Genomic DNA, 10,550 nt, shown 5'->3' with positions numbered 1-10,550 from the left:
CCCTCACCCCCTCCCATTCCTCCTCCTCCTCCTCCCTGCAGTATAGCCCCCTTCTCCTTTCCCCTCTCTTTCTTTCCCTAGACCCCGCATTCTCTTCGTTATGCAGGATGGTTCCATTCTGTCATCCCTTCTCCTTCCCTTCCCTCTCTTTCCCTTCTCTTCATTTTCATTGACCCGCTTCCTCTTCCTTACGCAGTCTTGTTTCTTTCTCTTCTCTCCTATACTCCCCTCACCTCCCCTCTTCGTCTCTCCCCTTCCCTCCATCTCCCCATCTCATCCTCTTTCAGAATGCTGTTTCCCCCTCCTCCCCTTCATCCTGTTCATCCATCCTCTCTTTCTCCTTCCCTTCTTTCATATCTCCCATCCCCTCCCATTTAATCCTTTTCCCTCCCTTCTTCCCCTTCTCTTCTCCTCTCCATCATATCTTTTTGTACTCTTTTCACTCCCCTCTCCTTCCTCTTCCTTTGTTTGCTCCCACTCCTTCCCTCCTCTCAAATTCTTCCTTTACTCCCTTCCACTCTCTGCACTCCATACCCCATGACCATCTCCCTCCCCTTGCCCTTCCTGATCTCCCTCCCCTTCCCATTTTCCCTTCCCTTCCCATTCCCCTTTCCCCCATTCTTTTTTCCTATTCCTTCTCCATCCCCTCACTTTCACCTTCCCCTTTCTGCAGTATAGTTCCCCTCTTTCTCCCTGTCCCTATTCCCCCCCCCTTCCCCTTCTTGGAGTATACAGTAGTTCTCTCCCCTTTCCCTTTCTCCATTCCCCTCCCTCCTCTCCCGGTAGTATAGTTTCCTTCTTTCTTCCCCTTCCCCTTTCCCCCTCCCCACTCCCATACCCTTCCCCAATACTATAAACCTTACCAATCTTATTTTATATGCCTCCCCTCCCCCTCCCCTGTACTTTAACTCCTTCCAATCCCTTATTTGATTTCCATCCCCCTCCCCTCCCCTCCCCTCCCCTGAACCATAACCCTTACCAGTCTCTTACGTTACAGCTTCCCTTCCCTTCACCTCTTTCCCCATCCCCTCCTCTCTCCTTCCATGTCATCTTCTTCTCCATTTCCTTCTTCCTGTATTTCTTTCACTCTTTGCACTCTCTCTTATTCCATTAGTTTCCTGTACGCCTTCTTCTTCCCCTCCAACCCCCTCCCCCTAACGCCCAACCTCTTCTTTTCTTTCCTCCCCTCCTCTCCCTTCCCTTCCCTTCCCTTCCCTTCCCTTCCCTTCTGTGTCCCGTACTTTCTCCCTCGTCCCTTCTCGTTCTCCCTCTCTCTCCTCTACATCTCCTCCTCCCTTACCATTTTCCCTTCTTTTTCTTTTCTTCCCGTCCGTACGTTCTCTCTTCCCCCCCCCCTCTTCCCTTTCTCCCATCCTCTCCTCGTCATCCCTCCCGTTCTCCTCTTTTCCTCCCGCTTCTTTTTTCTCCTTCCTTCCTTACTTTTTCTCTTCTTCGCCCCGTCCTCCTCTACCCTCCTCTTGCCGTCTCCCTCTTGTTTTCCTTCCCCCTTCTCCCCTCCCTCTCATTTTTCTTCTCCCCATTCATGTACGGCACTCTTCCTCCCTCTTCCAACTCTCCTCTCTCTCACTCTCCTCCTGCCTCCTCGTTTTAGTCCTTCTTCATCCTCTCCTCCTTCTCTCCTCCTTGTCTTTTTGGTCCTTCCTCTTCCTCTAGTTTCCTTCCCCTCGCTTCTCCCCTCCCCTCCCCTCCCCTCCATTAAGACTCCACGCTAACCTTTATTCCCCTCCCCTCACCTCTCCTCCCCCCTCCCCCTCATCCTTGATTCTGTTGTAATTGTATGACTCTCTCTCTCTCTCTCTCTCTCTCTCTCTCTCTCTCTCTCTCTCTCTCTAATTTGCTTGTCAGTATCCATTCATCCATCCATATGCCTGTCTGACTTTCTCTATCACACACACACACACACACACACACACACACACACACACACACACACACACACACACACACACACCTATCAGATAATCGCATGCACTAATCTGTACTAATCAGCTTTCCTGCCATTCAGATCCGCCCCTCCCTTTCGACAATCAGCCTATGGGATACAGGGGGGGGGGTCTATGCCACTCAGATCAGAGCGTCTTAAAGCAATCAGATTATCGCGTACGGAACTGTTTGCCCATCAGATCACGGTTTATCAGGGATTTCCGATTGTGTGGTTCAGCAATCAGGTTATAATGAACAGGTGGATGAGTAAAAGGTTAGAGCGTCATTTGTCATCATTATCATCATCATTAGCATCATCATCATCATCATCATTACCATCGTCAACGTCATCATCATCATCATCATCATCCATACTTCTTTTCCCACCCTAGGATGGGGCGTGTAAGGTCCAGGGAGCCAGGGGAAAAAATGACAAGGGGAAACTAACCAAAATTTTCCCAGTTGAGTGGGCCGCACTCTCATTCACTCACCATTCAAGCCCCCGGAATCCTATCTCACCACTTCATAGGCATAAACATTTACTCTTCTGCGCCTCATGCTGGTCAGAGCGTCATTAACAGTTATGTAATCGTATACCAGACTACATATATCCGTTTTACACCCGCGCTTGCGAAGTGAGAGTGGATGTTTTGTTGGACGTGTATGTGTGTGTGTTCCAGCATTCTGATTTTACACCACAGCAATCAGGTTACAGAACACAGGGACGTGGAATAATCAGATCACTGTCTTTTGCTGCAGTCAGGGTAGTGTGAAAAGCATTACCAATCAGGTCAGGTCGTTTAGGTGGGTAACTGTAGTCCAGAGAGAAGCCACGCTAGGGATGGGATAGATATATAGGTAAATACAGTAGATAGATATGGATAGGTAAAATGGATAGATACACTAGAGATAGATAGATAGATAGGCGTTAGGAAGGTGTGAGTCTGTAATTACTAGTCAGTTCCACCTTCCACTCTGACTACACCTGGCCATCATTCGCGCTAAAAAGTAATTAAGGTATTGGTCATGTTAAAGTAGACGTTCCTTTTCCCCTCCCCTTTCTTCTCTCTTTTGTTCCTCTTCCTCTGTCCATTTCTTACTTCTGTCTCTGCATCAACCCTTCTTCCCTCTCTCCCATCCCATCCCCCTTCCCTTTCCTCCCCTATTTTTCCTTTCCCTGTGCATTCCATCTTCTGTTCGTTTCGTCTCCGATTCCTTTTCAGTCCTATCTGTCTATCTCGACTTTCCTCCCCTCCTCCTCCTCCCCCTCCCCCTCCCCTCTCTCCCTTCCCCCTCCCCCTTTCATCTTCCTACCTTTCCTACCTTCCCTTCTCTCTCTCTCTCTCTCTCTCTCTCTCTCTCTCTCTCTCTCTCTCTCTCTCTCTCTCTCACACACACACACACACACGCGCACACGCACACGTTTCTCTCTCTCCAATCCGCATGTCTTCTCTCCTCTCCTCCTCCCTCGTCCCTTTTTCTCTCCCCATCCTTACCTTCTCCCTCTCTCCTATCTCTTCATCTTTCTCTTCCTTATCTCTGCCTACCTTTCCCTCCCTTCCCCCACCTGTCCATTCTCCCTCCTTTCCTCCATCCGTCCTTCCGTACCATTCTCTTTCCCCATTCTCTCCACCTTTTCGTCCCTCAACCTCCCTTCTCTCTCTTACCTTTCCCTCCCTCCATATCCCTTCTCTCCCTTACCTCTTCCTTACCTTTCCCTCCCTCCATCTCCCTTCTCTCCCTTACCCCTCCCTCCCTCCACTTCCCTTCTCTCCCTTACCTTTCCCTCCCCCCACCTCCCTTCTCTCCCTTACGTCTCCCTTACCTTTCCCTCCCTCCTATCTATGCATCTTCCCTCCCCTCCCCCCTCATCACTCCCCCTGATGGCATATATCGCAACCGCTTCGCCTAAAGTGGTGTTGGTGAGGAGAGGGGGAGGGAGGGAGGGATGGAGGGGGAGGGAGGAGGAGAGTGGGAGGAAGAGGGATGGGGTGAAAGAGTGGGAGGGAGAGGGATGAGGGTGAAGGAGTGGGAAGGAGAGGGATGGGGTGAAGGAGTGGGAGGGAGAGGGATGAGGGTGAAGGAGTGGGAAGGAGAGGGATGGGGTGAAGGAGTGGGAGGGAGAGGGATGGGGTGAAGGAGTGGGAGGGAGAGGGATGGGGTGAAGGAGTGGGAGGGAGAGGGATGGGGTGAAAGAGTGGGAGGGAGAGGGATGGGGTGAAAGAGGGGAGAAAAAGGTGGGAGGGAGAGGACAGGGTGAAGGAGTGGAGAGGACGTGGGGAAGGAGAGGAGACGAAGGTGGGAGGGAGAGGATAGGGTGAAGGAGTGGAGAGGACGGGGGGAGGGAGAGGAGACGAAGGTGGGAGGAAGATGGATGGGGTGAAGGGGAGGAGGGGAAGGTTGGAGGGAGAGGGATTGGTTGAAGGAGTGGAGAGGAAGGTGGGAAGAAGAGGGATGGGGTGACGGAGTGGAGAGGAAGAGGAGAGGGAAGGGATGGAAGGAAATGAGAGAAAGGTAGGAGAGAGTGGGATTGGATGAAGGATGGAAGAGAAAGGTGGGAGGGAAAGGGATGGGGTGAAGGAAGTGAAGAGAGGAAGGGAATGAGGAGAGATTCAGTAGGAGAGAGTAGAGGGAGAGGAGAGAGGTGGGTGGAGAGAATGAAGAAGAGGACAGGGGATGGTAGGGAGAGGGGAAGAGAGGAGAGAGGTGGATGAGGAAGAAGGGGGGTCAGGAAAGAGGAAAAAAAAGGGGAGGGGAGGAGGAGGAGAAATGAAGGAAGAGAGAAGAGGAGAGGAGAGGAGAGAAAAAAAGTAGAGAGAGAGAGAGACTAACATGGAGAGAAACACTTATATTCATGATATATTTTCAGAAAAGAATATAGACTGTTTTCAGACCATCCATATAATCAAAATACTAACCGAAAGATGGGTTTATTTATCTCGACCATCCCTATTTATATATCGACCTATCTATCTGTCTGCCTTTATGTCTTTCTGTATCTATGTATGTATGCGTCTGTATCTTTGTGTATATGGTATGTGTGTGTGTGTGTGTGTGTGTGTGTGTGTGTGTGTGTGTGTGTGTGTGTGTGTGTGTGTGTGTGTGTGTGTGTGTAAGAGGAACCAAGAGATTATGCTTAAATTAGATCTGGTTTGAACTCCCACCTTTCACCCCACACCACTCACACTCACCACTCACTCTCACCACTCATCCTCATTTTCACCACTCATCATCTCTTGTCACCACACTCACCGCAGATCTCTTACCCTCACTTCTCACCCTTACCTTCACCACTCATCTCACTTCTCACCCTCACTCTCACCCTCATCCTCACCACTCACGCTAACCCCTCACCCTCACAACTCATCCCCACCACTCATCATCACCACTCATCCTCACCACCCACTCACCACTCAGCAGGCACTTGCTCCATGCACGGGGTGTGGGGAGTATCGTCTATCCCGTCAGCCAATCGTCACTTTACTCCCACTAACAGCTGAGAGAGAGAGAGAGAGAGAGAGAGAGAGAGAGAGAGAGAGAGAGAGACGTGTGATAGCAACAGAACCTTATTACAACAATCTGTATTTGCATCATTCCTTATTGAGAGAGAGAGAGAGAGAGAATAGCAACAGAGCCTTATTATTTAGATCTACGGCAGGCCTTGCCCTTCTCGGTGGTGGTAGAGTGATAGAATATTTCACCCTTACTCGTGCTGGCGAAGTACGGAGTGGGAAGTGGTGTGTCGTGAAAGCAGTGCAAGGGAAAGTTGGTGTGTGTGTGTTTCTTTTTTGTTATATCTTTGTCTCTTTTCATTCTCTCTCTCTCTCTCTCTCTTTCCAGAAGAAAATGGGAGGAAGCACCAGGCTGGAAAAAAATTCATGAAATTTTTATATGGAAAGCCCGAAATTACGTATGAAAGATGAGAGAGAGAGAGAGAGAGAGAGAGAGAGAGAGAGAGAGAGAGAGAGAGAGATGTTGATTCAGTTGTTAGAAATTAATGAGTGAGAGAGGGAGTTACAAAGATGCACAGAATACACTTTGCTGCTTTATTTTTTTAAGTTATTGTCAGTTTTGGTATTATTATTATTTTTTTCATTTATGACGGATGTGTTTCTTACTCTGGCCATTGGCGTGAAAGTTCATTCATTTGAGAGCCATCGGTCCTCCTATGTGACGCTCTCCTTCGCATGTCACCACTTTGACGCTGGTACCCACTGTCCATAATGAATACATGCTAGGGCTGTCTTCTTCAGGACTGGTGTTATAGTACAGAGAAAAGCAAACAGCCATACACCTATTTGTCCTTTCGAGGCTGTTTGTTGTAGAGTAGATCGTAGCTAACATAAGTGTTCTGGTAATGAAGACAAGGATAGCGAAGCATTTTTTTTTTTGTGTGTGTGTATGTGTGTGTGATGTAATGACAGTGGGTCTGTTTGATAGTGGTCTGTCTTAACGAAAAGTAGTTCCACGCCCCAACATTGTTTCTCTCTTGCGTCCTGCTCTAACCGTTTGGCAGAGAGAGAGAGAGAGAGAGCGAGCCTGCGTCCTCTAGTTCCACATTCTGGAAATAAATTTAGTGGTACCCATCCTGAAAACATCATTCATTTCACCTTTTCCAAAATAAACTCGTCTCCTTTTCTGAATAAATTGAGCTTCATATTTATGTAAAGTGAGAGTTGAGAGAGATGGGGGGGAGATGAGAGTGAGGGTGAGGATGAGGGGCAGGATGAAAGTGAGAGGTGAGGGTGATTGATGAATGGAACGGTGATGAAGAAGGCATTGAGAGGGAGGGTGAAGGGTGTATGGTAGAGCTAGGGTGAGGATGAGGGTAGTATGGAGGGTGAGGGTGAGTTTGGGGAGTTCAGAGGTAAGGATGAGTATTCTATGTTGAGGGTGGGGATGAGGGTGATGCTGAGGGTTTGGGTGAGGGATGAATGTTAGGAGGTAAAGATGAGTGGTGATTGATAGGGTGAGGGTGAGTGGTGAAGATAGGTGAGATGTAAGTGAGGTGAGGGTGAAATATCAGGATAAGAGGTGACGGGACTCTGGCTCGGTCGGTAGGGTACTGGCTTTATGTTCAGAGGATGCTATTTCGTGAGCTTGTGGAGAGGAGGGGGAGGATATTCACAGTCTAAAGTTTCTCCGTAGCATCACATGATCAAACCTACACCATAGCACACTCGACTATAATTCTTGTACCTTAACTTGGCTCAAATTTTTGTCCTTACATAGCTTATTTTACGTAGCTCAGCGGCAGAATAACACAATGCAGTGGCTCTACATCCCCTCCATAGCACTCCTTTGTGACTAGCATCGTATTTTAGTGTTAATCTCCTACATCTCTTTGTTCAGGTGTGACATGTAATTTTAAGTTCAGTTCTTAGAGTAAAAAGGGTCAAATGCTGTCTTCTAATTCACCTTCTGTGCATTGTTCCCCTAACTTCCTCCTGACCTACATCTTATTTGTGTCTCGGTTTCATCGTCTGAGGCTTCTATCCGTCCTAACCTTACGCTTAACGTGCATCTAAATCTTGCCTTCATGTTCACCTTCTGTGGCATCTGTTCTAACGTCCTTTCATCTTATTCCTGTCTTGTGTTTCATCGTCTGTCATATATCTGTCCTGCTCTCCTCCTCATCTCCCTCCCTCATGTGACTACCTTTTTGAGATGATGGTTAGATTACAGAGGGGAGGAACCTTGGATCAACAGAACAAAAGATGGAAGCAAAGAAAGAATAAACGAATAACAGATATGGAAGGAGTGTAAAGATAAAGATAAGGAAATATGAGAGGGAGGGAGGGAAAGTAGAATTGAAAACGAAAGCTATGGAAAGGAAGAAACGTGAAAGAATAATGGATTAAAAGAAAGGGGAAGAAGAAACAGGATTAAAGAGGGACAGAGGAGGGAGGATAAAGGTCAGAGAGAGAGAGACAGGATAAAGGTCAGAGAGAGAGAGACAGGATAAAGGTCAGTGAGAGAGAGGGGGGGAGGAGGTAAAAGAAAACAGGGAGGGAGAAGAGCAAAGTAAAGGGGGATGGAAAAGAAGAGAAAGAAAAACGAGCGAGGGACGCAAAGGAGACAGGGGGAGAAAAGGAGGAGGGAGGGGAAGGAGAAAGGAGACCAAAGGAGAGAGGGAGGAAAAGGAAAGGAGGTGGAAAAGTAGTAAGGGAGGAAAAGGAAAGAAACAGAAAAAGTAGGAAGAGAGGGAGAGGAAGAGAGAAGGAGTTAAATTACTGAAGAGGTAATAACTTAGGTCAGAAGGAGGAGGAAGGAGGGTGAGAAGAAGGAAAGAATGCAAAAGAAAGAAGGAAAGTAGTGAATAAAGGGAAAGAGAATCAGTAAAGAGAATAAAGAAATATATATGAAAGATTGAGGAAGAAGAAGAGAGAAAGAGAGAGAGAGACTGCAGTGTGAAAAGAGAGTATTATTATGACAGTCATATACACTCCCTTATGGTAAGGAGAGAGGAGGGAGGGAACGATGGAGGGAGAGGGGAGCCTAGAGAGGGAAGGAAGTAGAGAGAGGGACCGAGGGAGGGAAGGAAGGAAGAGGAAAGGGAGTGAGAGAGAGAGAGAGAGAGAGAGAGAGGGGAATGGCAGAACATATGGCATGAGAGAGAGAGAGAGAGAGAGAGAGGAATGGCAGAACATATGGCATGAGAGAGAGAAAAGGCAGTGCATAAATAATGAAGGGAGGGAGAGGGAGGAAATAAATTAGAACGTAGAGAGAGAGAGAGAGAGAGAGATGGGGGAGTATATTACGTGGGTGAGGGTTTGTTGATGTATGATTAATGTGTGTGTGTGTGTGTGTGTGTGTGTATACTTTGGTGGCAGTGTATCTTTTATATATGCTAATGTTCACACTGTAGGTCCATATACAGTAGATGACATACACAGTCTCTCTCTCTCACACACACACACACACACACACACACACACACACACACACACACACACACACACACACACACACACACACACACACACACACACACACACACACACACACACACACACACACACACACACACACACACACACACACACACACTCACTCACTCACTTCCAGTTTCGCATGTCACTTCTCTCACTACAAACACAGTTACATAATTAATAGGTACTTGGTGAGCATGGGGGCAGGTTCATTTTCTGGCCATCACTCTCCACCCAGGGGAAAGATCCGGTTCTGAAGTACCTCTAATAGATACTTATAGATATAGACTCGTGTGTGTGTTTGGATCGATAGATGGAAAAATAGATACGTAGGTAAATGGGGAATGTGCAGAGAGAGAGAGTAGCAGCGTAATATATTGCTGGAGTGATTCTAAAAGCAGAAGAGGGGAGAGAGATGGAGTGAGGAAATTTATATGGAAAAGGAAGTCGCTTGATGTATTACTGCTGAGAGTGGGAGTTACACAGACCACACAGACCTCGCTATCCCTATGAGGTGGTCCGGCTTTAACACTGATTCTTATACAGTAATTTAGACACAGTAGGAGGAAGGGGTAGCACACACACACACACACACACACACACACACACACACACACACACACACAAACTTCAAAAGCTCAAGGGAGAGAGAGAGAGAGTGAGAAAGATGGGGAGGAAAGTATTTTGATATATTATTCCAGAGGTGTGTGTGTGTGTGTGTGTGTGTGTGTGTGTGTGTGTGTGTGGAGAGAATTTTACGAGAGATGGAGGATGTTTATGTATATTTAATGTGTATGAGACTGAGGGTGAGAGAGAGAGAGAGAGAAGCTTGATGGAGATTGGAGGGAGAGAAGTAATTTTTAGGTAAGGCCGTAAAGGGAATATTGAACGAGAAGGCAGGGAAGGAAAGGTAGGTAGGTAGACAGGTAGGTAGGTACGGAGGGAGAGAGTAGGGAGATTGAGTGCCGCCCTTATCATGATGCAGGGAGAGGTTGGTAGGTAGATAGATTGAGGAATAGATAAAGCTTTGATAGATAAACGGAAAGAGAGAGAGAGAGAGAGAGGGATGGATGGGTGTATAGATATGTAAGCTAGAGTGGTAAATAAGTTGTACAAAAATGAATCGTTAGGGAATATTGTTTAGACAGACAGATAGACAGACTGATTAATTGATAGATAGATAGATATAAAAGGACAGATACGGGATTGATAGATGGATAGATAGATAGATAGAAAAGGATAAATACGGGATAGATAGATGCACATATATTTGTGGGTGGACAGGTTAAACATATTGATAAAATCTGAAAATATATTGATAAACACAGTAACAGATAAACGAGCGGATCGATGAACAGAGATAGATATAATCAAGTCGAGAGAGAGAGAAAATGTGTGTGTGTGTGTGTGTGTGTGTGTGTGTGTGTGTGTGCAACAAGTAAGCTTCATACAAACGATTTCATTCCCCGTTTCACGTTCATACTGCTGGCATATCTCTGCATCCCCACCCATGCCCTCCTTACATTATTTTTAACACTCACTCTCTTCATTTTATTTACCGGGGGGGGGGGGGAGTGAGTTGGGGGAGGGCAGTCAAATGGTGGGTGACTGAACGACGTGGAGGCGTTTTGTCTGCGGCCACCCTTTGCGGGATTAGGGCGTCTGGCTGTAGAC

The sequence above is a fragment of the Coenobita brevimanus genome, chromosome 62 (genome assembly GCF_032717465.1).
Source record: "Coenobita brevimanus isolate Jiangsu-jjx chromosome 62, ASM3271746v2, whole genome shotgun sequence".
In the NCBI taxonomy this organism is placed as follows: Eukaryota; Metazoa; Arthropoda; class Malacostraca; order Decapoda; family Coenobitidae; genus Coenobita; species Coenobita brevimanus.
The sequence above is the reverse complement of the archived record's forward strand: the minus strand, read 5'-3'. Positions refer to the sequence as shown.